Source organism: Erinaceus europaeus, chromosome 7 (genome assembly GCF_950295315.1).
Source record: "Erinaceus europaeus chromosome 7, mEriEur2.1, whole genome shotgun sequence".
NCBI classification, from domain to species: Eukaryota; Metazoa; Chordata; class Mammalia; order Eulipotyphla; family Erinaceidae; genus Erinaceus; species Erinaceus europaeus.
In genome coordinates, this window is record NC_080168.1 from 44,664,573 (window position 1) to 44,692,153 (window position 27,581).

Sequence of the window (27,581 nt, forward strand, 5' to 3'; positions counted from 1 at the left end):
CAGCTGTTACAGACAAATTATTGGTTAAAAATAAATAAAATAAATAAATAAATAAACAACCTAGAGAAAACAGAGCAGAATCTAATTAGCCTAGAGATCTTTGGACCTTACTGCATGTGTAGCTCATCTGATGGACCAAGTGAAGAGGGCTTTGCACCTGCTGCTGACAGGATACCTGCAAGTGGAAAGGGGTCCAGAGCCTCTGGGCAGTGAGCAAGGCAGAGGCTCAGAGGGGAAATCAGAGCAACCACTCAAGAAGAATCTGAGTGCCCCACAGAAGGGCTACCATGTCTATGCATATGCTAAGCACTTTATAACAGTAAATGTCCTTTATCTTCACCACGTAAGGAGGGCAACTTATGTGCAAGGAAATGGAATCCAGGTTTCACTTGCAGCCCAAGTTCACATCAATAGTGTTGGCAGCTCCAGGATTTAAAAGAGGGGAGGGGGAGTAGGGCTCCTCAGACTTGACAGCATCCCTCACAGGAGATGAGGTCCAAATGTCAAAGCGTCTGCAGGGTGGTTTCTTTCTGAAGACTCATCAAGAAACTATCCCCAGGCCTCCCTTCCCCACTGCTGCTGGTATTCTTTGGCTTTTAGTTCTCTCTCTCTCTCTCTCTCTCTCTCTCTCCCCCTCTCCCTCTCCCTCTCCCTCTCTTTCTCTCTCATCTTTCTCTCTCATCTTTATCTATCTATCTTCACTCTGCTGTGTTCTCTTTTTTCAATTTTTAGTTTTGTTTTTTTTAAAAAAGACACATTTATTTTATTTATTTAGGATAAAGACAGAGAAATTGAGAGGGAAGGGAAAGAGACATCTAAAGCACTATTTCACTGACTAATGAAGTGTCTTCTCATGCAGGTGGGAACAGGGGACTTGACCCTGTGTCCTTGCACTCTACTGGGTGTGCCACCACCTCGTCTCTCTTTTTCTTATGTGGACACCAGTCATTGGATGTAAGATCCATCCTAAATCCAAGATGACTTCATCTTGAGATCCTCAACTAATGATATCTTTAAGTACCTCATTTTCAATTAAGGTCATGTTCTGAGGTTGTGGTAGACATGGCAGGGTGGAGAGTATTCAACATATCATCTCCAGAGGACTCATTAGGAGCCTCAAATCCAAGTTCTTTAGTTGGTGCAGGCTCTCTTCCCATCGATGAGCCTGCACAGTCCATACTACAACAGGTCTTGACAACACTGGGCCCACACACACTCCCTGTCATCAGTCCTGGAGGTGGTCCACACCTACTGTGCCACTAAAGATAATCAGAGACACCAACCTAGTGCTGCCCTGATGATATAGATTCATCTTGGGTGGGACTACTTCTCTCGCTGCTGTCTTAATCTTCGCTCAGCAGTGATCTGGGCAGGGGGTCTCCCCAGCTCTTTCTGAAATTGTTTCAAAAGTCAACGGTGTCTATAAATCAAGAGACAGGGAGCTTATCAGCAACATACCAAATGCATGGAGTCTTACAAAGCCTTCCAACCTGGATCTGGAAGCCAAAACTGATACAGTATGCCAGATTGTCTTGCGCTTACGTCCAGTTCACTTAAAAGAAAAATGGCTAGACCAGCCACTTTCTCAGCAGAGAAACCTGAGGGTCTCCGTGGGAGGAATGCAGTCGCTGGGTGATGCAATGGAAATTACAAAGAAGCCCCCTCCCCAAAGAGACTTCCAGAAACAAGGCCTTGGCAAGAGTTGTGAATTTGAATGAGGTCAGTTGCCATGAGAGAGTGCTACAGCCCTTGGTGGTGACAAGTCTGAACATATGCAAAGTAAATGGATTCTTTGGTTTCTGTGTCCTCCTCACTACATTTTTTTTTATTCTCCAGGGTTATTGCTGAGGCTCTGTGCCAGCACTGTGAATCCACTGCTCCTGGCAGCCATTTTTTCCCCTTTTTTCATTTTATTTGATAGGACAGAGAAAAATTGAGAGGAAAGAAAAAGACAGAGAGGGAGAAAGTTAGACATCTGCAGCCCTGCTTCACCAATTGTGAAGCATTCCCCCTGCAGGTAGGGAGCAGGGATTTAAACCATGATCCTTGCATGGGTCCTTGTGCATAATACTATGTGCACTTAACGGGGTATGCCACCAGGCCCCCATTTTTGACATTTTGTATGCAAGAGTGGTTTCATCTTCATATCAACATGGACCAGGAATGCCTGTCCTCCTGTGAGTTAGCGATGGTTTGGGAAATGTAAATCCTTCTATTATGAGAGCACAAGTTTTGGAATCAGACTGAGCTGAATGTGTGTCCCAGATCTGCTACTCTAAGAACAACATGACCTAATGTAAGTTATGCTTCACTAGTAATAATACCAATTAATGAAACTGTTATCAGTTAGATAATAAATGCTTATAAGGCATATAACACAGGGATGGAGAGCTCAATAGGTATTATCTGTCATTTTCATTATTGCTACAATTATTCAAAAATCACACAGAATACTATCTATTTATTTAAAGACTATTATATAAATAATTTTGACAGTGGCAGCAGAAAAGAAGCTTTAATTCCTACCCATAAAGGGGCCAAGTGGGAGAACTGTCTCAGTAGAGAGAGTTCAAGCTCCTGGTTCCTACCTTCAGTGGAGACACTCCACAAGCAGTGTAACAGTTCTACAGGTGTTTCTCCATATCTGTGTGTCTGTTTGTCTGTCTATCTCCTTTATCTCTCTTTCTGCCTCTCACCTTCTATCAAAAAAGAAAGAAAGGTGGGGAGTATGTGGAAAAGCTGCTATGAATTGTGGAACTGTGTAAGTACTGAGCCCCAGCAATAACTCCAATAGAAAAAAAAATTCCAGTCATAGAAATAAGTCCCCACTCCAGTCCACTACAGGACCCTACTAGGGTGAAAGAAAGAATTGAATGGCTGTGGACACCAACCATTCTTAATAGTATAGACTCTAAATCACATATCCCCTGAGAAAGAGTCTCCACATAGAAGCATGTCATCTCAAAACCAAAAACTATTTGTTGTGATTACCTCTGCTTAATCAATAAAACCAAGATAGAAAGCAAATGGAAATCAGGGGTCGGGCGGTAGCGCAGCGGGTTAAGCATGCATGGCACAAGCTCAAGGACTGGCATAAGGATCCCAGTTCAAACCCCCAGCTCCCCACCTGCAGGGGGGTCACTTCACAAGCAGTGAAACAGGTCTGCAGGTGTCTGTCTTTCTCTCCCCGTTTCCCCTCCTCTCTTGATTTCTCTCTGTCCTAGCCAACAACAACATCAATGGCAACAATAACAACAACAAGAGCAACAAAATGGGGAAAAATGGCCTCCAGGAGCAGTGGATTCATAGTGCAGGCACTGAGCCCCAGCAATAACTCTGGAGGCAAAAAAAAAAAAAGAGAGAGAGAGAAAGAAAGAAAGAAAGAAAGAAAGAAAGGAAGGAAGAAAGGAAGGAAGGAAGAAAGAAAGAAAAAGAAAGAATTGGAAAGCAAATGGAAATCCACCTTTTTCTTCCCTTGGCTTTCTGTCTGTGCATATGGGAGGAATATTAGACCTCTTGGAAGGATTAGAAAGGAGTATCTACCTGCCCATCCACCTTTAATTTCCTCCTCTAAAGGTCATGTACATAATTAAGGAGCCTCAGAAAACTCTCAGCACAGAGCATTCCTTTCCTTTTCAGTTCCTGACTTATTCAGAGTAGACTGCCTCATCACCACCTCTTCCTACATACATGCATGCACACATACTGTGTGTGTGTGTATATATATATATGTGTGTGTGTGTGTATATATATATATATATATATATATATATATATATATATATATATATATATATTCATACATACACACATACATCTACCTACCTAATGAACCAAACCACAACCATAGGATGAACCCTACAGTTCTTTACCTGCTTTGAATTCTTGGGTCTTCTTCTTCTAGCGTTTGCCCTTCTTCCGTAGCCAGTCAACAGCATCAGGTTGAGCCTGATGTAAAGTTTCGAGACCTCCTTTGAATCTGGAGAGGTGGCAGTTGTTGACTATGTGGGTCATAGTCTGTCTGTAGCCGCAGGGGCAGTTCGGGTCATCTCTGGCTCCCCAGCGATGGAACATAGCGGCGCACTGGCCATGGCCTGTTCGATAGCGATTGAGGAGGGCCCAATCATAACGTGCTAGGTCAAAGCCAGGTTTACATTTGCAGGGGTCTGTGATGAGGTGTTTGTTCTTTACCTCAGCTGACTGCCAGCTCTGTTTCCAAGAGACTGGAACAGAGAACTTCAGTGTAGGCGTAGGGGACCAGATTGGGTGACGAGACGTCAAGCGTTGGACAGGGTGGGCGAAGATATCCGCGTATATTGGCAGGTCCGGTCGAGCGTAGATGTGGGAAATGAACTTAGATGATGCCGCATCCCGACGAATATCTGGCGGGGCGATGTTGCTAAGAACTGGCAGCCATGGAACCGGGGTGCAACGGATGGTTCCAGAAATTATCCTCATGGAGGAATATAATTTTGAATCGACCAAGTGGACATGGGGGCTACGGAACCATACTGGGGCACAGTATTCTGCAGTGGAATAGCATAATGCCAGAGATGATGATCGTAGTGTGGAAGCGCTCGCACCCCATGAGGAGCTGGCCAGTCTTGCAATGATGTTATTCCTCTCGCCCACCTTTGCTGCAGTTTTTATGAGATGTTTGTGAAATGACAGAGTGCGATCGAGAGTAACGCCAAGATAGACTGGCTGGGCTTCATACCGGATTCTCGTATCGCCAAGCTGCACATTAAGCTCACACGAGGCTGAGGCATGGTGTAGATGGAAAACAGATGATACCATTTTAGCAGTGCTAGGAATTAGTCGCCATTTTTTACAGTAATCAGATATCAGAGACATGTCTTTCGTGAGTGTTTCCTCGAGGATGTCAAACTTTGATGCCTGAGTTGCACAGCAGACGTCATTGGCGTAGATGAACTTCCTTGAAGAAGTTTCTGGGAGGTCATTGATGTAAATATTAAATAGCGTAGGAGCCAGGACAGAGCCCTGGGGGAGGCCACTTGAGACAAGTCTCCATCTGCTAGACTTGTCACCCAGATGTACCCGGAATCTTCTGTTTTGGAGAAGAAACGATATAGTGTTGGCCACCCATGGAGGCAGGCATCTTGAGATCTTGACCAGGAGACCACGGTGCCAGACCATGTCATAGACTGCTGTGAGATCAACAAAGACAGCACCCGTCTTTAAATTCTTCTGGAATCCATTTTCAATGTAAGTTGAGAGGGCCAGGGCTTGTTCGCAGGTAGATCTTCCTGGGCGGAAACCAGCCTGAGCGGGTGATAGGAATTTCTCTGTAAGATGAGAAAATAAAATTCACCCAAAAATGAATTCAAGCACCTAGACCTAGAAAAACATATTTTTCAGGAGTCAGGCAGTAGTGCAGAGGGTTAAGCGCACGTGGTGCAAAACTCAAGGACTGGTTAGGATTCTGGTTCAAGTCCCCGGTTCCCCACCTGCTGGGGAGTCACTTCACAGGTGGTAAAGCAGGTCTGTAAGTGTCTCTCTGTCTCTCTTCCTCTCTATCTCCCCTTCTCTCAATTTCTCTGTCTCTATCCAATAAAAAATAAATTTTAAAAAATTTAAAAAAAGAAAACCATTTTTTTCTCACAGGCTCCATCAAGCTTAGTTAGTAGCGAAACTGATGGATTCATATCTACTACTTAGTGGGTTGAGATCCATGGAGTATTCCCTCAGTAATAAGTCAGTTAGTGAGTGACTCTCAGAATCCAACAGCTAGGGAACATGTAGGCAAGAGATCTGAAAGTTCTGGAAGTTTAACCACTACTCTACATTGCCAATTACAGGAAAGTGAGAACCAAAGGGGTAAGATGAAAACCATGTCCCCATGAGCCTATGTAATGGAGAGAGTTTGGACTTCATCAACTGGGGTGCAGGGAGACACACAGGTGTTTCAGTGGTGTCTCCTCTCAAAAGCTTCTAGAAGGAATGCAGCCCTGCCTGCACCAGAATTTTAGTGAGATTTGTGTTGGGGTCCTGACCTCGTAACTGTAGCATCATATATTTGGGGGAGGGGCAGGGAGGGACACACATTGTGGCAATTCGTTACAGCAGTTCTAGAAAACCAATAATCAAGACTTAATAAATGTAAAGTGTTTAAAATAGTACTGGACCCTTGAGAAGAGCTCAGTCATTGACCATGATTTGGTATTGATAATGAGGAGGATGAATAATTGATGGCTGTTAGTTCTTATTACCAGTTCCACCACTCATTTATTTCTGTAAGTCATGTTATCCAAATCTTCATTTTTTCAACTGAGACTATGCTGTACATTAGAAGTACAAAAATGGAAAAGAGATATGATTTGACTCTGAAGAGTTCTCGGTCTATAGGAGAAATGCAGTTGCCCCAATCCCCCAAGTCATTTTGATACAAAGTGATATGTTATGCTGGAGGAGGAAGGGAAGAGGAGGAGGAACCTAAGGTCTGTATTTGCCTGTAGTACTTGTCTTTCCCAGAGTTGCTGTAAAAAGAGGTACATTAGTTGAGTGAGGATTGATCCTACCTGGTTTTCCATATAAATATATTTGTGGTTCTGATAACAAAGAGTATTTGTGTTTCTCTTGGGAATCCAGTGATGTGTGGGAGAGCTAGAGCAATCAGAACTCAGCTGAAATTGAAGCTCCAAGGCAAACTTTTAAACTTGTTCCAGTAAGTGCATTTAGAAAGATCAGGAAAGATGAAGAGTAAGCCAGATGGGTCAGGAGCCAAGAGACCTGTATGGAATACTTTGTTTCAGTTATTTATTTTAAAGTTCCATTGTACCATCTCCTCCCTAACTGAGGTGTAACAAATAAGGGAAAATAGAGCCTTGTGTAACTTAGTGCATTGACAGTGGTGTGGGCTGCAAATATTCCCAGGGAAATAGTTCAAGTTGTGTTGGAGAGGTCACTCCAGGATTTAGTGACTTGATCTACTTTATAAGGTAGGATTATTTTAGTAATCACAAAGATATAATCATACACACGCACACCATAACCCTTTATCCAGATGCTGCAATTTATAGCTTTGATACTGAAGAGTAGAGTGAAGCTGCTATCTATGCTCATTAATTCATTAATTCATTCATTCATTCATTCAGCTAGGCTACATTTAGCACCTGCTTTGTCATGCCAGATACTTTCAGAGTGTCAGAGACAGGCAGGTAAACACAAAAACAGTACTTCTCTGCAAAGTGTTCTAATTGTCTCAAGATAGGCAGCAAGAAAGTTGATGGTCACAATACCAAGATACCAGAAGGAGAATTGCAGTGAGCACAGGAACTATAGAGATTCAGGATGATGGTGTGTAAAAACCAGAAGCAGCCAGATAATCTTCCTAAGGAGATGAGCTTTGGCCATTCTTGAAGAAAGAGAGCTGTTGGTTAACCAGTATTAGATTTAACCAGTGGAAGAAGCACTGTTAAAAAGCCAGGGTAAGGGCTGGGCAGTGTTGTATCTAGTTGAGGAATGCACATATTATAAATACAAGGATCCCAGCTCAAGCCCCTGGTTCCCACCTGCAGGGGGAAAGCTTTGCAAGTGATGAAGCAATGTGTCTTTCTCCTTCTCTGTTGCCCCTTCCCTCTCAATTTCTCTCTGTCCTATCCAGTAAAATATAAAGGAGAAGAAAAGGAAAAATGGCCAATGGAAACAGTGGATTCATAGTGCCAGCTCTGAGCCCCAGGGATAATCCTGGTAGCACTGAGGGAGGGTGAGGAGAAGGAGGAGGAGGAGGAAGAGGAGGAAAGAAAGAAACAGAGAGAAGAAGGAAGGAAGGAAGGAAGGAAGGAAGGAAGGAAGGAAGGAAGGAAGGAAGGAAGGAAGGATAAATATCAGGGTAAAAATTGGGGCTGACCTCTTTCTTATCCTCAAGACTCCACCCATAACGGAGTCCAGCCTTCCTTTAAAGGGAAGAGATTCATTTGAGGATAAATTCTAGGTCTACCACTTTTTGTTTGTTTGTTTGTTTTAATGTTTTTAGTGATTTAATACTGATTTACAAAATTACAAGATAGAGAGGGTACAATTCCACACCATTCCCACCACCAGAGTTCTGAATCCCCAATCATTCCATTGTGAGCTACAGCAGTTCTCCTAAGGTTGCAGATATGGGTTAACTATTATTTCTACAACTGTCTTTCTATATTTGTATATATTTGCCCATTTTGTTTTAAGGTTCCATCTTCTCTTCCATTCCAAGTCACATATAACACCTATCCAAATGTCCCTCCCATTTTCCTCTTCTCTCTCCAGGTTCTGATGGAGTTGAAGTTCAGAGCCCTCTGGTCATCTTCCCCCTATCCTTTACTCCCAAAATGATTTTTGGGGTGCAGAAGGTGGGATTTCTGGCTTCTGTAATTGTTTCTCCACTGGACATGGTCATTGGCAGGTCAATCCATTCCCCAGCCTATTTCTACATTTCCCTAGTGGAATAGGTGATTCTCCAAGACAGACTAGTGAAGTTGTCTGCCCAGAGAAGTCAGGATGGAATCATAGTAGCATCTGTAACTTGATAGTTGAAATACAGCAAGATATAAAGTGGGACAAAATTATTAATAAACAGGAAACAAAAAGTAGGAACAGAGCAGATGAAAAAGATCTTAGAGTGGAAAGAAGCTAGGAAGTCCATGTTAGGCATGTTCCTAGGGGCCCATGGCAATGGTAGTTTTTGCTTGAGTTTGATAGCTAACATGCAATTGGATAAAAACATTTTCTGAGGGCTCCAGATCACATCAAATTGATGGAATTTACAGTCAACAATATTTATACCCCTTTCCCATATTAGGGAGCTACTCTCTTCCCTGATCCAGCTTTCTGGTCCTTTTCCCAGTCATGACATCATCTCCCCAGACAATAACTTGGATCCACCTGCATATCAGATTTCAGGCTCAGGCAAAAAACAAACAAACAAACAAACAAAAAACTAGTCTACCTTTGAAATATAACTAAAATATACCTACTAGCTATCTACAAAATGGAGGACCCCCCCAACACTTCATCTGCACTATTCCAGCCTTTAGGTCCATAATTGTTCAACAGTTTGTTTGGCTTTGTATATTAACTCTGTTTTCAGCCACCAGGTTCCAGATGCTAGCAGGATGTGACCAGACTTCCCTGGACAGACAACCCCACCAATGTGCCTTGGAGCTCTGCTTTCCCAGAGCCCTTCCCCACTAGGGAAAGAGAGAGACAGGATGGGAGTATGGATCAACCTGTCAACACCCATGTTCAGTGTTCAGCAGGGAAGCTATCAGAAGCCAGACCGTCCACCTTCTGCACCCCACAATGACCTTGGGTCCATACTCCCAGAGAGTTAAAGAATAGGAAAGCTATCAGGGGAGGGGATGGGATATGGAGGTCTGGTGGTGGGAATTGTGCAAAGTTGTACTCCTCTTATCCTATGGTTTGGTCAATATTTCCTTTTTATAAATAAAAAATTTTTAAAAATATATTTTCTGAGAAGACTGTATCAGAGTAGGAAAAAAAATGAGCTAGGAATTTGGATTAGGACAGAGACTAGCACCCAATCTTGAAAAAAAAATCTGTGAATGAAATTAACTATTTACCCCATCCACCTGACCCAGGGCCCATACGTATTTATATTTAGTGCAGGACCCAGTGTAACCTATGATTGATTCCCTGTTAGTCTGAGCTCGCAGTTCATGGCCACAGCCAGGAACATTCCAGGCTGCACTTTTGAGGACCAGCCTTGCTCAAGTGGCAGGGCAAGATTACCCAGTCTCTCTTTGGAGACTGGAGCAGTTCCTGCCATTGCTGCTTTATAGTGAGGGCAAGGTCCTGGGAAGGTCTATAGAGGGCTTATGATGACATTCCTGATGGAAGTGACCAATGATGGTGGAGAGAAAGATCCATTAGGGGTCTAGGCTCATCATATCTATGTGGGAATCTAAGAATTCCTTGACTGAATTACCCCATCTGGGGGCTGGTTGTGGTATGATATTGACCAAAAAGGCTAATATTACTAAGTCTATCTCTACCACTTTATAGCTGCAGAAATCATTTTGTTCCCTGGGACCCTTTCTACTTTCTAGAATCATAATGGGAAGCTGAATAGTTTATGAGGCCAGCTGCTGACTTCATTACTCTTTGGTGAATTCTGTCTGTAAGTCAGTCTGACTTTCCCAGAGCTGAGCTAGAGGGGGTCATAAACCCACTGAAATGGGGGAATGTTGGATGGATAGCTCTGATCCCAGCTCAGTTATATCCACTGTCCTCAATGAGTTCACAGTTTGATGGACAAAAACTGGAAACATATACAGTGAGCTAGAGTCCTGTAATATTTTTTTCAATATTGGCTCATAGATTGACATGGCTTTTAAATATATATATACTGGCTGTTGAAAGAGAAGGAAGAATACTTGATGACCTAACTCACAGATGGAAATGAAGAATCAAGGACAATAAGGGAAAAAAGAAGGTGAAACTTGAACTTGGTGAGGTGTCTTACATTAAAATTAAAGGACCCCAGGAAAGGAGAGAAAGGGTTGGAATAGACAGGTGCTGGCTTCCTGGGGCATAATGATAGAAAAGGACTTTGGTTCTTGGGTTGGGGGAAACGGTGTCTTGCAGACACCTACTATGGGGAGATGAGAAATTGTACCGATGAAATTCCTGGAAATCCATTTGGACCCCTGTTCTCTGACATCGCCCACAAGATAGAATGACTACAACGCACCCCCAGAAACCAATGATGTGACCTGGCACGACCTGAAGAAACAGATTCACAGACTCCAAAGATCACTCTCTACAGAAAAGCAGAATTCTGGTGGCCGACATTCCCCATCGAGACAGACATGCAGCGTTTCATCCCTTGGCATTTTCTTCTGTGGTCAGCTACTTTGGACTGACACCTCCATCGGACTTACTGGTACACGCTGCTGTTTTTCTCAAAGACTAACTTCAGCCAATTGCCTTGAGACTTTATAGACCATGTCCCCTCGCCTGCAGGCTCTGCCCCAGAGGCAGAAAACTCTTCCTCCTTATTAGGGTATGCCCACAGAGGTAGGAAACGCCCTTTGAGGCAAGAGATGCCCCCAGAGGCATGAAGCGCCCCCAGAGGCAATTGATACCCCCAGAGGCAAGAAATGCCCTTTCGCCTGCTAGGCCTTTCCTTTTGAGGTAGAAAATACCCCCTCAGGCCTCCCCTTGACATCACACTGGTTATTGCTGCTCGCCTATTTTGTTTTCCATGTCTTATGCCAGTTCTTTTGAAAATGCCTGTATGATATAGGTTTCTGTTCACCCCTACACTGCTATTCCCCTGACAGAGATGAAGCCTTTTACAGACATTGACCCAGTTATATATGGCCATAAAGTAAGAGAGAGATGTTGGAAAATTGTGAGGATGTGGTTGAGCTTAAAAGGGCTTGAGCTTGAGGGGTGTGTCAATCCTGTTAGTCTCTCTCTCCACGGAGAGGTTGAGCAAGGAGGGACAGTAGAACCCCAAAAAGGTGTGCCTCTTATCAGTCTCCCTGCCTCACAAAGTGCCCCGCAATCCTGATACTATGGCCATCTACACCATGCCTCGGCCTCGCATGAGCTTAATGTGCAGCTTGGCGATACGAGAATCTGGCAAGAAGGCCAGCCAGTCTATCTTGGCGTTACTCTCGATCACACTCTGTCATTTCACAAACATCTCATAAAAACTGCAGCAAAGGTGGGCGAGAGGAATAACATAGTTGCAAGACTGGCCAGCTCCTCATGGGGTGTGAGCGCTTCCACACTACGATCATCATCTCTGGCATTATGCTATTCCACTGCAGAATACTGTGCCCCAGTATGGTTCCGTAGCCCCCATGTCCACTTGGTCGATTCCAAATTATATTCCTCCATGAAGATAATTTCTGGAACCATCCGTTGCACCCCGGTTCCATGGCTGCCAGTTCTTAGCAACATCGCCCCACCAGATATTCGTTGGGATGCGGCATCATCTAAGTTCATTTCCCACATCTACACTCGACCGGACCTGCCAATATACGCGGATGTTTTTGCCCACCCTGTCCAACGCTTGACGTCTCGTCACCCAATCTGGTCCCCTACGCCTACACTGAACTTCTCTGTTCCAGTCTCTTGGAAACAGAGCTGGCAGTCAGCTGAGGTAAAGAACAAACACCTCATCACAGACCCCTGTAAGCGTCAACCCGGCTTTGACCTAGCACGTTATGATTGGGCCCTCCTCAATTGCTATCGAACAGGCCATGGCTGGTGCGCCGCTATGTTCCATCGCTGGGGAGCCAGAGATGACCCGAACTGCCCCTGCGGCTACAGACAGACTATGACCCACATAGTCAACAACTGCCACCTCTCCAGATTCAAAGGAGGTCTTGAAACTTTACATCAGGCTCAACCTGACGCTGTTGACTGGCTATGGAAGAAGGGCAAACGCTAGAAGAAGAAGTTAAAAAGAAAGGGGGAATTGTTGGTATGCATGAGACCCCTTCTGTTTCATTTGGTTTAAATCCCCCCTGCTTAACACTATTCTATTTACATAACCACTGCATTTTATTTACATAACCACTGTTAACAAGCACCACCCTCCCTCCAGGGCATTGGTGGTTCAGTGATAGGATTCTCGCCTGCTCCGCCCCCTCCTTGTCACACTCTGATTTTCACCAGTCACTTTTCTCTCCACCCTCTCTATGTCACATCCTGTTTCCACCCTACTTGGCAACTATATATAAAGACAGCATTGTGAGTTTTATGGGACCTTTAGTTTAGCTTAGCTCAGCTTAGATTGTGCTGCGTCCTGCATGAATAAAGAGATACTGCCTACAGCTCAACCATGAGTCCCTGGTCGTCTGTTACCCGCCCATGAAGCCAGCCCGGCGAAAACAACATAGCCCATCGAAAACAACAAAAAGTAGACAGGGGGAGGTCCCAGTTTGTCTGTAACAAATATTAAGTAACAAATGTTAAGAGAATTAACACCTGAATGAGCAGTGCCCAGGCTGCCTAGTGTCTAGTAAGTGGAACATTGGTGCTTATTTCAAACTCTTAGTTTAGGAGATGTTTGTGGACTTAAGTTCAATATGGAGATCATGTCACAATATATACAAATGTCAAATCATCTTGTGGGATAGCTGAAGCTAATAGAACATTATTTATCAATCATATCTCAGTTAAAAACTCAGTAAATGTAAAACCAAACAGAACTTGACCTCTGGAATAAAACTTTCTGAATTCCGATGCTTGTCAGCTAAATAATTCAGACAAGTTATTTAAGTTTCTTGAAGACTCTTTGTTTTATCCTGTATTAAGGGGAGAGGGTTACTGTGTGGAGGTAATCCATACAAAACTCTTAGAATAGACCCCAAGCACTTAATTTAATTTGTGTAATATGGTTCCTGTGCATTTTTTGTTGTTGTTTGTTTATTTTGTTTCTTAGGCATTGATCAAGTCATAGCTTTGTTGTTTATGCAAGTAGTAGCCATTCTTCTAGGCTTACTCCAAACCTCATTTCCTTATAAGTGCCTTAGTAGTGTTTTGTGAACCATTCCTTGGGTTCTGATCTTTCCTGCCAGCTAGAATTCATTATGCCTCCCAAGTGAGACTAAAAGTTCCTTTACCATCAGGAGAGTCTTGCTTCGGCAGGTTCTCTCCCCAAGCACCCCACATAAAAACATACTGAACTTGGAATGTTCTTTGGTTGAGTGGAATGGACAAGGGGTAGGTGAATCATTATGTAGACATTTTATTTTAGTATGCTTCTCACTGACCTCCAGCTGACTCTCATCAATCCTACAGTCAAAGCCAAGCAATGACCATACTCTTGGAAGTTCCAAAATGCAGTAACCTGAGTGTTGTGTGCTCACAACTGTAGTTACTTTCCCCCTTAATGTCCTTGGCTTAATAGCTGTTGGGTGGATTTGTCTTTTTGGAGCATCAATGTAGGTATATGAGGAGAACATAGAGTTAAGTGGTAGGAATGTGCCCTGGAGATATGCCTACCATCTCCTAGTTGTGATGATGGAGAAAGCACTCAGTATCTATGGGCCCTAATTTTCTCAACTGTGAAAGTGAAGCGTCTGCCATGTGGCCTTGTTGATCAGACTCTGAGATAGAAGCTGTAGGAATGATCTTTGAAATGCTACATAGACCAATATAGTTATTGCTCCTATTATCAAATTTAAGAGTACACTGAGCTGGGGAAACAGCATAAAGGTTATTCAAAAAAACTTTCATGCTAGTAGGCTTATTTTAGTTCTATTCCAAAGGTCCTGTGGCTATACTAGTGTTTTTTTTTCCTTTCCCCTGAAATCTGATATGCAGGTGGATCCAAGCTCTGGCCTGGGGAATAATGTTATGGCTGGAAAAAGGACCAGAAAGCTGGATCAGGGAAGAGTAGCTCCCAAATATGGGAAAGGTGTATAAATATTTTTGACTATAAATCCCATCGACTTGATGTCATCTGGGGCCCATATTCAGCTTAGGTGCCTATGTGACCTCTACATCCCTATAGATATGAGCTCACATTCTGTGGTCATGAGTAAGAATGTTTCAAGCTACCCCAATATCAGGACCCATCTAGCTATCTACAAAATGGAGACCCCCCCAACACTTGATCTGCACTATTCCAGCCTTTAGGTTCATCATTGGTCAACAATTTGTTTGGCTTTGTATGTTAACTCTTTTTTCAGCCACCAGGTTCCAGATGCTAGCATGATGCCAACCAAACTTCCCTAGACAGACAACCCCACCAATGTGTCCTGGAGCTCCGATTCCCCAGAGCCCCACTCCACTAGGGGAAGAGAGAGACAGGCTTGGAGTATGGATAAACCTGTCAATGCCCATGTTCAGCAGGGAAACAATTACAGAAGCCAGACCTCCAACCTTCTGCACCCCACAATGACCTTGGGTCCATACTCCCAGAGAGTAAAAGAATAGGAAATCTATCAGGGGAGGGGATGGGATACAGAGTTCTGGTGATGGAGTTTTACCCCTCTTATCCTATGGTTTTGTCAGTGCTTCCTTTTTATAAATAATAATAATAATAATAAATGACTTTCATGCTGAGGTCTGAGTCCCCAGGTTCAATTCCCACCACTACCATAAACCAGAACTAAGTAATGCTCTGGTATCTGTGTCTATCTTTTTCTCTGTATCTCCCTCATTAAAAATATATACATAAAGTATATATATATATATACATATATATATACATACATATATATATGTGTGTGTGTGTGTATATATATATATATATATATATATACACTTTCTTTAAAATAAACAGTTAACCAAAGGACTCAGAAGGTAGCTCAGTGGATGGAGTGCATATGTTACCCTGCATGAGGTTCTGGGTTTGATTCCTGGTACTACATAGGAGTACTATGCATAACAACAGAGGGACTTCAAGAATAATAGAGCAGTGCTGTTGTGTCTTCACGAACCCCTTTCTGTTTTCTTCCATCCATCACATTCTTTCTCTCTCAAAAACATAAAAGTAAAATTGGGCCTGGTAGGTAGCATAGAAGTATTACATCTGTGATATCCTGGGTTCTTTCCCTCATTAGTGTATTTAGAGGAGGAGGAGAAAAGGACAAAGAAGAGGAAGAGGAATAAAAAGGAAAAGGAAGAGTAAGGATGAGGAGGAGGTGGGAGGAGGAGGAAGAGAAGCCAGCACCACCAAAGAGATGTCTTATGGGAGAAACACAGGCCACTGACCTTCCAGGCTGTGTTAAAGCTAATTAATATTTACCCAGAGTGATTTGAGGGGACCTACAGGGTGTGGGTGGGATAGAAACAGCAATGGATAAAGAAAGGAATCTAATCTTTAGCTTAAACCAAGGGCCCCAGTTTAGGAACACACAAGTAAACAGTGAAGTGTGTGAGCTGGGACCAGCTGGGGAGCCCCTGAACAAAGGCGCCTGACAGTGAGGCTTTCAGCCCCCAGCCCACCAGGGCTAGACCAGACCCAGGGCTGCTGGGAAAAGGAGCTGAGGTCCTGCTCAGAGATCCAGCCTCCCAGTCAAATGTCAGCCCATCAATAGCAAGTGAGCAGAAAGGAGCTCAAAGCTTTGGGCCTTGGTTTCTTTGTTTTTAATTAATTAGTCTTTGGTTCACCCAGCTGAACTGCAAAGAAATCTTTTCTGCAGTCCTTTCAAAGTCCACGTCCCCTGTGTACACACATATTAGTGAAAGGATAGTAAAATCTGCACTTTTGGCTCACTGCCGGGGCCATGTGGTCAAACACGCCTTTGAAGGAGTCCTTTCCCCACCCCTCTCTAAACAAGTGTTTATTGAGTGACTGCTATTCATTTAGCAAACTTGTAACAAGTGCCCACTGCATTTCCTAGCCTTGTATTTGGTGTTAGGGACACAAAGAAATATAAAATGCAGACTCAGACCTCCGTAGGCTCCATAGAGGAGGTCAGAGATCAATATAGTCAATACAGTGCCTGGCAGAAATGCTAATTACTCCTTCTCCTTCTCCCACGCCCTCCTCCTCCCCCCTCCTTCTTAATAATCTTTTCTTTCTTTTCTTTTACTTATTTTTTGCCACCAGGGTTTCATTTTTCACTGGGACTCAGTGCCTGCACAAGGAATCCACTGCTGCCAGTGGTCATTTTTCTTTCTTCTCCTCCCCTTCCCTTCCCTTCCCTTCCCTTCCCTTCCCTTCCCTTCCCTTCCCTTTCTTTTCCCTATCCTTTACTTTTATTTTCTTTCTGTTTATTTGATAGAAAGAAATTGGGAGGTGGAAGGGAAACAAAGAGGGAGAGAGAGAGACACCTGCAGCATTGCTTCATCACTCATGAAGTTTCCCCTCTGCAGGTGGAGACCAGAGGCTTGACCCTGAGTCCTTGCACACAGTGATGTGTGTGCTCAACCAGGTGTGTGACTGCCTGGTCCCATTAATGCTAACTTCTGTGTTGCTGATAGGTGGCTGTGATGCCTGGCCAGCTCTCAGGACAAAGAAGACAAGTTTCTTGGGTTGGGTCAGGAAAGGCTTTATTTAATGGTGGTATTTGAGTGCTGAGTGACTCAGATATGTCCCTCCCCATCCTTACCATATTAACATAGCAGCAGGCTAGCAAGCTATTGGAGAACATCCCCTGGGTGTTCCAGCCACTGTTCTTAGCACTTTTCTCCCATTATACTCACCGGTGCCCTTTAATATAAGCCTGCAAATATATATATATGTGTGTGTATATATATGCATATATATAATATACCCTGCAAAGGCAAATCTGACATCAGGCAATCTGGCTCCAGAGTCCAAGCTCTTGACCTTGGCTGACCTTCTACAACCCCCCACCCCCACCCCAGGATGTGTCTCTCACTGCCACTTGAGCTCTCAGAAGCATGTTATGACATGTTGAACTGAGCTTTGCATTTTCAGAGCCTGGCACAATTCATGACACGAGGGAAGCTTTCCAAAGAAAACAGTGGAATCTACTCTCTTGCTACCACATGGTTGACACTGGAGGGCATCATGCTGAATGAGATAAGCCAGAAGAAGAAAGCGGACAAGAGATGGGACTTAAGAAAAAGAGACAGAAAAACACAGGGGGAAAATATTAGTGAACTGGGGTCTGTTGCAGCAGAGACTCTACAGGGGGGAGGTATGAGAGTGTTGGAAGTAGAGAGGGGACAACTTGATGGAAGGCGAGGTGTGTTGACACCTATACTGGTGAAGTGTGAAACTGTAACCCCTGTGGTAACAACAAGCTTGTAAATCAACATTTCTCCAATAAAGACATCCTTTAAGAAAGAACCTCCCTGGGTCAGGTGATGCTGTACCTGGTTAAGCACACATGTCACCATGCATAAGGACCTGGGTTCAAGCCCCCAGTCCCCACCTGCAGGGGGCCAGGAATCTTCACTAGCAGTGAAGCAAAGTTATGGGTGTTTCTCTTTCTCTCTCCCTTTCTGTCTGTCAGTCCTGTCTAATAAATAATTTTTTTAAGTTAAAAGAAAGGAAAGAATGGAAGGAGGGAAGGAAAAGGGGGGGGGAGGAAGGAAGACCCTTCTTGAACTCTTGCTCTGACTTCTCTGCAGCCAGATGCCAAAGTCCCAAAAGGCCTTGCAGCAGAGGGACCAGCCCTCAGAGGCCAGCAGAGGACAGAGCAGGGACTGGGGTAGGAGGGGGACTGGGAGAGAGGAAGATCTGGTCAATGATCAGTTGATCCACTCTCTTCATAAAATGTTGGTTGTGGCTTTGGGGAAGCCAGCAGGGAGGGCAGAGCTGAAATTTGGGGAGCTGAGGCTGCAGTGGTTCATGACCCCACACACGAATGCTACCTCTGCTCTGGGCACAGGCCTGCCCTGGGGTGCACTTTTGTGGCTCTGTGGAAGGCAGGGTTTGGGCTTCAGATAATAATTGCCTAGATTTGCTTAGTAAACACAGGGCAACCATAGGCTAATGACATGTTCTGCTGGAGCTGGGGCTGGGTAATTACTTTCTGTGGTCCCAAAGTATTATTTAACACACATTCTGGTTTCTAAGACAGGAATCATGATGAATTTGCTCAGTAATTAAATAGCAATCACCCACTGCATATCCTGCCAGTAGCTGATATTTAGTCTGTCATTAAGGGGCTAGCAGTCGCTCTGGTCAATAATAAGTCCTTCTTATTATTGGTCTCTAGGCACCAAAATTGTTCTTATTATTGGTCTCCAGGCACAGAAAGCATTATTAAAACACCATTAGGGATACTGCTCCAAGGGTAAATACCCCTGTCTATGTGACAAGTCAGCTTCCCTTGGGCTAAATACTTTATTTGTTTTATTTATTTATTTATCTATTTATTTTCCTAACAGGAGCAGTCAAAAGGAATTGATTCTAACCTGAGCATCTACTCACTGCAGACGTCTCCTTAATGAAACTGAGCCAAAGAAGCAAGACCTGCCCTGGCCTAAGGGATGGGAGGGGACTCACCGCATTTACGGTATAAAGGCTGTTTGCTCTTGAACTCGCCCAAATGGTGGTACCCAGTTTAGGTGGAGCCTCATGTCTGGCACTGCCACCCCGTGATGGGCTGGGTCAGCACTCTGGGTGCCAGGGAAAACCACAGTCTTTGCAAGGGTCTGGCCAGTGACTCCTCTAGACTCCTCCTGACATGAGTCCTGAGAGGCTCAAAGAAAGCCTGGGACTCTAAGGAGCACCCCCAGTTTCAGGCCACTTGGGGTACACATGTGGAGAACAACAGCCACACAACTGACACTGAGCAAGGAAATGCAAGCCCAGAACTAGGTTCTTTGTCCTTGAAAAGGTCTCTTGAAAAAAATGACCTGACATATTTAGTCTGGAAGGCAGTAATTTCCAGAGTCATGGCTTGGCTCTAAGTGCCCTTGGCTCAGCCACTTGTATTAGAAGAAATCAACTCTTTGTAATCAATAGGGGGCTTAAAAAATGGGTGGTCAGCCATTATGGCTGGTGGGCAGGACAGGGAGTGGGCCTCTGGAGCAGACAGAGCCTTCATTACCATTCCATTCCAGCCCATCCCACTTCTGGAGGGAACAATTCAACACCAGATATGAATTCAACTGCAGATCCCAATGGCCAAGGAAAGTGGGCCTTTCCAGAGGTCTGTGTATCTTTGTAATAAGTTCCAAGACTCTGACATTGGTTTTGAACGGTGCTTTGGCCACCATGATAGGCAATGGGGAATAGTTTGAGAAAGAAAGTCTAAAGATGTGATTTCCACTTCTTTCCTGCTCCTTGCTGGCTAGGCAAGTTACTAGCCTCTTAGGGCTTCATGTCTACTATGTGACAATCTGCAGAAATGACAAGATTCCACCAGGCCACAAGTCCTACCTCTCTCATTCGCCACTGGATCCCATGCACCCAACTCAATGCCTGCTACTTCCCACATTTGTAATCAACCATTTTCATTGAAAAGACAGGGGCAATGCACTGTGCATTTAATTCATACAAATGTATTCATTTTTGCACTTTGTAAAAAGCAGGAAGAAAAAAATAAACATCACAGTCTAAATCGTATGGAGGACTCTACTTCATAATCTACTCAATCACATGTACCCAGAATTAGTCTAAAGTGAAACAGGTGAAATTATTCTTCTCTTCCTTCCTGGTTGCAAAAATCTTGTGGTATTGAATACATAAATGAAGAGAGTCCTATTGGGGTCCTGGTGCATGATGGTGGAAAGGGGCCTAAGTTGGGGGTGAAAGTGTTCTGCAGACACTTACCATGTAGAGATGAGAAATTGTGCCCATGTGCCAACAATGGTCCTGTGAACCATTAGCCCTTCGATAAAAGGTTGAAAATAATACATAAATGGATATACTTTAATTTCATTAATAATATACACGTTACGGGGCTGGGTAGTGGTACACCTGGTTGAACACACATGTTACAATGTACAAGGACCTGGGTTCGAGTCCCCAGTCCCCACCTGCAGGGGAAAAGAGAGGGGTGAAGCACTGTTGCAGATGTCTCTCTCCATCTCTGTCACTCCCTTTGTCTCGATTTTTGGCTGACTCTATCCAATAGATAAATAAAGATAATAAAAAGTAATAGTATACATGTTACTGTATCTATTCTACATAATTCATAAACATTGCTGTATTTGATCATGATCATATAACCTTTTAGACTTTAATTGGTGGATGCTTTTTAAAAAATTTATTTATTTATAAAATGGAAACACTGACATATAGGATAAGAGGGGTACAATTTCCACCACCAGAACTCCATATCCCATACCCCTCCCCTAATAGCTTTCCTATTATTTAACCCTCTAGGAGTATGAACCCAGGGTCATTACGGGATGTAGAAGGTGGAAGGTCTAGCTTCTGTAATTGCTTCCCCGATGAACGTGGGCATTGACAGGTAGATCCATACTCCCAGCCTGTCTCTCTCTTTCCCTAGTGGGGCAGGGCTCTGGGGAAGCTGAGCTCCAGGACACATTGATGGGGTCATCTGCTGAGGGAAGTCCAGTTGACATCATGGTAGCATCTGGAACCTGGTGGCTGAGAAAGAATGAACATATAAAGCCATATAAATTGTTGACTAATCATGAACCTAGAGGCTGGAATATTGCAGATGAATATTTGGGGCTTCTGTTTTAGAAATAGCTAGTAGGTCTATTTTAGGTATATTCTGAAGGGCCCATGACTTGATTATTTTTTGCCTGAGCCTGACATCTGATATGCACTGATATGCAGATGGATCCAAGTGATTGGGGAGATTATGCCATGGCTGGAAAAAAGGCTAGAAAGCTGGATCAGGGAAGAGAGTAGCTCCCAAGTACAGGAAAAGTGTATAAATATTGTTGACTATAGCCCCATAGATTTCATCTGGGGCCCATATTCAGCATAGGAGCCTATGTAACCTCTGCATCCCTATAGGTCTGAACTCGCATTCTGTGGTCATAAGTAGGAACGTTTCAAGTTGAACCAATTTCAGGACCCATGTTCTTCAGGTGTAAGATAGAGTATGTTATCCAACCTCCCTTCGGAGGATGGAACATTTTCTACCATTGTTAATCCACATTGAGGGTAAGGTCCTATGGGGGCCCCCAAAAGGTTCCATTATGTTGTTCATGATGGAGATGACCAGTGATAATGGAGAGAGGGATCTATTTGAGATCTAGGCTCATCATATCTGTTTAGGAATCCCAGGACTCCTCGACGAGGGACCCAGCTGATGGAGTGGCCTGATAGTGACTAAAGAGTCATCATTAAATTATGCCAGTCTCTTGCCCTTATTCAGCTTTTGTAGTCCTTACTTTGATAAGGTTAGCTTTGGAGTGACTGAGGGGAGTGTAATAGGAAGTAGGTAAGGAGGGTATCTAGGTCTAAGTAGAAACTATTCCTTAGGTACTTTATGGTGTTTTTTAGGTCTTTCTACTTGCTCGCTTCATTTATTTACTCACTGCAAATTATTGTGCGCTTTTGCTTTAAGGTATATATTTATGAATACATGTGAACATATGCCCTATCTCATGGGACCTGGTCTAGATGTAGGTTTTGAGGCTTTGTTAGGAAATGGACCACCCTAAATGGAATTAAGGAGTCCTATGAGAAAGGAGAGGTCTTACCCAAGTAATGATGCTGAAACGTTCACATTCCATGCCTGACGTCTCTGGACACAGTCTGAAGTGAAGCATGCTAAGGTGGTACTCATTGCACTGAATAGGTTTGGATCAGTAGATACAGTATAAGTTGGCGTGAATTTAGAGAAGCATGCAGGAAAGTGAGCCCCACCCTAGAGGTTCCAGGACTGGGGGAAATTTGGGCTTTACAGAGGAAGGAGGAGTTTCCTGCTGCCTTAGGGTTTAAGAAGGCAATAGATAGTTATTGCTATAATTAAATTATTTGGCAATTGGGTTTATTATTAAAATCCCATTGTTAGGATTTGCTGTATCATACATGACCTAACCATAATTTGTCCTTTGGTGTTATTTTTATATATCTGTATCATAAAATACCGCCACCAGTTACTTCTGTTCTCCTGGTCTAAGATTTTAGGAGAGTCAACATTTCAGAGACTCAGCCTATGGTCTGTGCATCAAAAAGTTTGAAACATTCAATCTATTTTCCCCTCTCATATTAATTAAATAATGATTTATATGACAACAAGTTAATAGGAGTGTACATAAACACCATTCCCACAACAAAAGACTATGTCCCATCTCCTCCTACCTCCCAACCCCCTAGTGAAGCTGAGCATCGACCCTTACCCTCCACCCAGAGATTTTTACTTTAGTGCCCTACTCCACACTCACTTAGATCCTGCTTTGAGTTTCCCTTTCTGTTCTTCTTTCTCAACTTCTGTTTGAGTGGGATCATCCCATACTCATCTTTGTCTTTCTGATTTAGTCACTTAATTCCTTCTAGCTCCATCCAAGATGGGTCAGAGAAGGTGGGTTCAGTGTTCTTAATAGCTGTGTAATATTTCACTGTGTATATATACCACAGATTTTTCAGCCATTCATCTGTTGTTGGGCACCTGGGTTCATTCCAGGTTTTAGCTATTATGAATTGTGCTGCTATGAACATAGGTGTACACATATCTTTTTGGTTTGGTGTTATGGAGTTCTTGAGGTATATCCTTAGGAGAGGGATTACTGCATCATATGGAAAGTCCATGTCTAGCCTTGTGAGAGTTCTCTAGACTGCTATCCACAGAGTTTGGAGTGATTTACACTCCCACCAGCAGTGCAGAAGGGTTCCTCTGTCCCAACAGCCTCTCCAGCATTTGTTGCTGCTGTCCTTTTTGATGTATGCCATTCTCACAAGAGTGAGGTGGTATCTCAATGTTGTCTTTATTTGCATTTCTCTGACAATCAGAGACCTGGAGCAATTTTTCATGTGTTTATTAGCCTTTTGGATTTCTTCTGTAGTGAATGTTCTGTTCATATCCTCTACCCATTTTTGGATGGGGCCATTTGCTTTTTTGTTGGTTAGTTTGCTGAGCTCTTTGTATATTTTGGTGATTAGTCTCTTGTCTGATGTATGGCATGTGAAGATCTTCTCCCATTCTGTGAGGGGTCTCTTTGTTTGGGTGATGGTTTCTTTGGCTATGCAGAAGCTTTTTAATTTGATGTAGTCCCATTGATTTGTTTTTGTTTTAGTCTTCCTTGCAATTAGATTTATATCATCAAAGATGTCCTTGAGGTTTAGGTGGGAAAGTGTCCCACCAATGTTTTCCTCTAAGTTTCTGGTCTAACATCCAAGTCTTTGATCCATTTGGAGTTGACTTTTGTTTCTGGTGAGATAAAGTGGTTCAGTTTCATTCTTCTGCATGTTTCAGCCCAGTTTTCCCAGCACCGTTTATTGAAGAGAGCCTCCTTCTTCCATTTAATATTTTGGGACCCTTTATCAAAAATTAGATGTCCATAGATGTAGGGGTGGTGGGTGCTTTAAAAACTTTTCCAGGGGGCTGCGTGGTGGTGCACTTGGCTGAGCATGCAGTGTACAAGGACCTGAGTTCAAGTCCTGGGTCCCCAACTGCATGGGGGGAGCATCACAAGTGGTGAAGCAGTGCTACAGGTGTCTCTCTGTCTTTCTCCCTCTCTGTCTTCCTCTTCCCTTTCAATTTCTATCTGGCCCTATCCAATAAATAAATAAATAAATAAATAAAGATAATTTTTAAAAAGCAATGTGTATATAATGCACATTATTAAAAGCTTTTCCAGGGATATTTTGATTATACCCAAGTTTTGTCTTAGATTGGACTTTTAGACTGTTGCATTTGTATTATCTCACAGGGTCATTGTGAATAAGTTAGGAAGGTATTATGAACTAGAAGTACTAGACAAAAATAGCTGTTGTCCTATCTACTCACCTCTTGGTATAGTTACTTAGCTTGGTCAAAGTCAAGAGGCTTGATTGCAGCCCACACCTCTAGATTCCCAGACTTGACACTAGCACCTACATCAAAACTTAATGCAACAAAAACCTGTTGAGTAATTAGATGCTCAGAAAAAGTGAGGCACACAGTTGGTGTAAGAGAAGCAGAAGGCATAGAACGCTGGCTATGAAGAGCTCAATGATTCATACTGACCCATCAAGTACTCAGCTCGTCCAAAGCATTGCTAATCTTGGCGTCCCAGGCCAGTGAAATAGCTCACTTGGATAGTGTGTTGCTTTCTTATGTGTACTACCTAGTTTTAAGCTTGGCCTCCACTGCATTGAATGAAGCTTCAGTGCTGTGTTCTCTTTCACTCTCTCCCTCTTTCTTCCTCTCTGTCTCTAGCAAAATAATAAATAAATAAGTAAGTAAATAAATTATTTTAGAATCTCATATGAACTTGGAGGCAGTTACTGGGGATAGTAAGGTGGAAGGGGAGCCAAACATACAAGTGCTGTGTCCTTCCCACTAGGGTCTGCTTTCTTCCTGTCCTGAACTACCTGCTACATATTGTAACTTTTCACCCACTCAAAGATGTCTTGCTTCCAGTTTTTCTCTCAGTCTAAATATGGAAAGGAATTACAATGTGATTTCTACCCTTCCCCTCCATACCCAACTATCTCCACTACCCTACACCCCATATTATGCAGGGTTAATCCTCTATTCCCAGTCTCATAGTCAACTGCATGATTCAAGATGGGAATGTAGACTGGGGAAAGCCTACATGGGAAGGTCAGAATTATAGAATGGTATGAGAATGCACATGAGCTGAGCCATGGGCTACAGGTTATGTGTCTTTTGCTGATTCTTTCTGTCCCAGTCATTTAATTCTGCAATAGGATCCTGATAACCTTCAAGAAGGACTGTACTCTCTGGTCGCAGGGATGTGCAAATTCTGGGAAATTATGAGAATGTTTGGTTCACATGATTAGTTCATAGGTGAACAAGTGTATGGCCCAAGATGACCCAATCAGGTCTACCCAGGATCACTGGGAAAGAGACAATCTCTTTGTGTAGATGGTCTAACCTGATGAGATGGAAGCCTGGAGCTCCCAGGGTCAACCGATCCACGCCTTTCTGTAGCTGGAGCCAATGCAGAGGAAGACACAGTCCACAGTCTAGATGTGGAGAGACAGACTGAGACAATGTCCTGGAGGAAAAAAAAAAAAAAACCATTGAATGCTTGGACCCAGCGATAACTGTTGTTGAAGTTGAGTATCCTGGATATTAAGTTACATTGCTCAATGCCTGTAGATATTCTGCTGAAAACAATTTGGATTTGGCTTCTATCCATTACAATGCAAAGAACTCTGACCAATTAGTCATCCCAAAAGGGAAGGCTTCATGGGTGTAGGGTCTCAGGCATGAGGCCTGAGTTTGATCCCCAGCATCAGTATATCAATGTAATGTTCTAGGACCTGCAGTGGGGGCACAGTATTAAAAATGCAAACTGATAGAAGGAAGCATGTGGACTTCCACCTGGAATTGTGATAGCCAAAATCCAGAGCTGAACATAGGAAAATACACACCTGGACCCAAAGGCATCTCATGAGCTGGATGGCCTAGTCTACTCACCCGCCAGATGTAGCACATCTGTGGTTAGCATTGTTCCTTTAAAGAATAATACCCCAGATCCTTCTCCAGGCAGGCTGTTGCATTTGCATTAGCTGTGGTCAGGAGGGGAGCCAGGCTCCCTCAGATGAGTCGCAGCTGACAGACTGCTCAGGGGCACATCTTTCAGAGAAACTGATTCATCCCCGCTGTCTGTCAGCTGGCTTTGGGGGACACACCTGTGTCTCAAGATGACTTCAGAGAGCAGGGAGACCACACTGTGCCCCAGCTGCCCCTGCAGACACCCAGACAGTCAAGAGCGGGGGTAGGGGCAGTCAGCTGAACCCCCATTGCTGCTGCTTTTTCTGTGTTCCATTCCCCAAGGAGGACTTAGGTCAGGGAGACTGACTGACATCTGGGCTTTATTTGGTTCTCCACTTCACCACCTCACCACCATCCCCATGCTATATCCTTCAGCCATGGCTGAATACAAAGCATTCAAGGATGCTTGGATGGAAGCTCTCCAGAGCCAGGGGCACAATCTCATCCAGCCCACCTTTCACTTAGAAGAATTCTGCCCCATATGCATGGTGTATGTGTGTGTGTGTGTGTGTGTGTGTGTGTGTGTGTGTGTGTGTGTGTGTGTATAGGGGGGAGAGAATACAAAGAGAGAATGCAGAGAGAGAGAGAACACAGAGAGAAAGAGTAGAGACAGTGAAAGAAAACAATATAATGAGGCTGAAGGGTTTGACCTTCCTGCCCACTCACAGAGCAGAGACTCTGGACTGTTCTCTAAGCAGTGAGTCCAGTATCTTCCATTGCTCACACACACACACACACACACACACACACACATCACTGCTAGGAGTTGTCCTCGACTTAACGGGATTGGCAACTGCTGGTCACATTCCCCAGAGAACTCAGGCAGAGGTCAACATTCAGGACATTTCTTTTAAAAAATATTTTATTTACTTTGTTTTTATGAGAGAAAGAGGGATGCAGAGAGGAAGAAGACACAGAGAACAAGACCAGAGCACTGCTCACTTCTGATTTATTTTATTTTCACTTCTGCTGGGAATTGAACCTGGGACCTCGGAGCCTCAGGCATGAAAGTTTATTGCAGAACCTTGATGCTGTCTCCCCAGCCTGCTCAGGACATTTCTTTGGGGGTGCTGTTGGGACCAGCACCTATGAGAAGGAGGCAAGGCTGCAAGATGTGGCAGCAGAAGGATGCAGTCACAAAGAGCTTTACCCCCAGCTTCAGGGGGAATCTTGGAGTGGGGCTGACCTCTCAGAGCTGCCTTGAGTTGGGGGGAGGTGGTAAGGCAATTGGGCCTCTGTGCTGGTCAGTTATTACATTGTAGATGAGAATTAGCTTCCAGCAGCACTCCCTGTAGTTAAGAAGTAAAGCTTTTAGTTTTTCTTTGGTTTTTCCACCACTCCATCCCCTGCTTCTAACAGGGTTATCACTTCATGGTTATACTGCTCCCAGTGGCGGGGACATGGGGGGGGGGGGAGACAGAGAAACAAGAGACACTGAAGCACTGCTCTACTGCTCCCCCTCTGCAGGTGCTCCTAGGAATCCATCCCGGGTCCTCCTCCACAGTCACATGTGCACTTTACCAGATGAGCCACCCATCAGCCCAAAAGAAGGAAAGTTTTTCATATTGGAAGGGG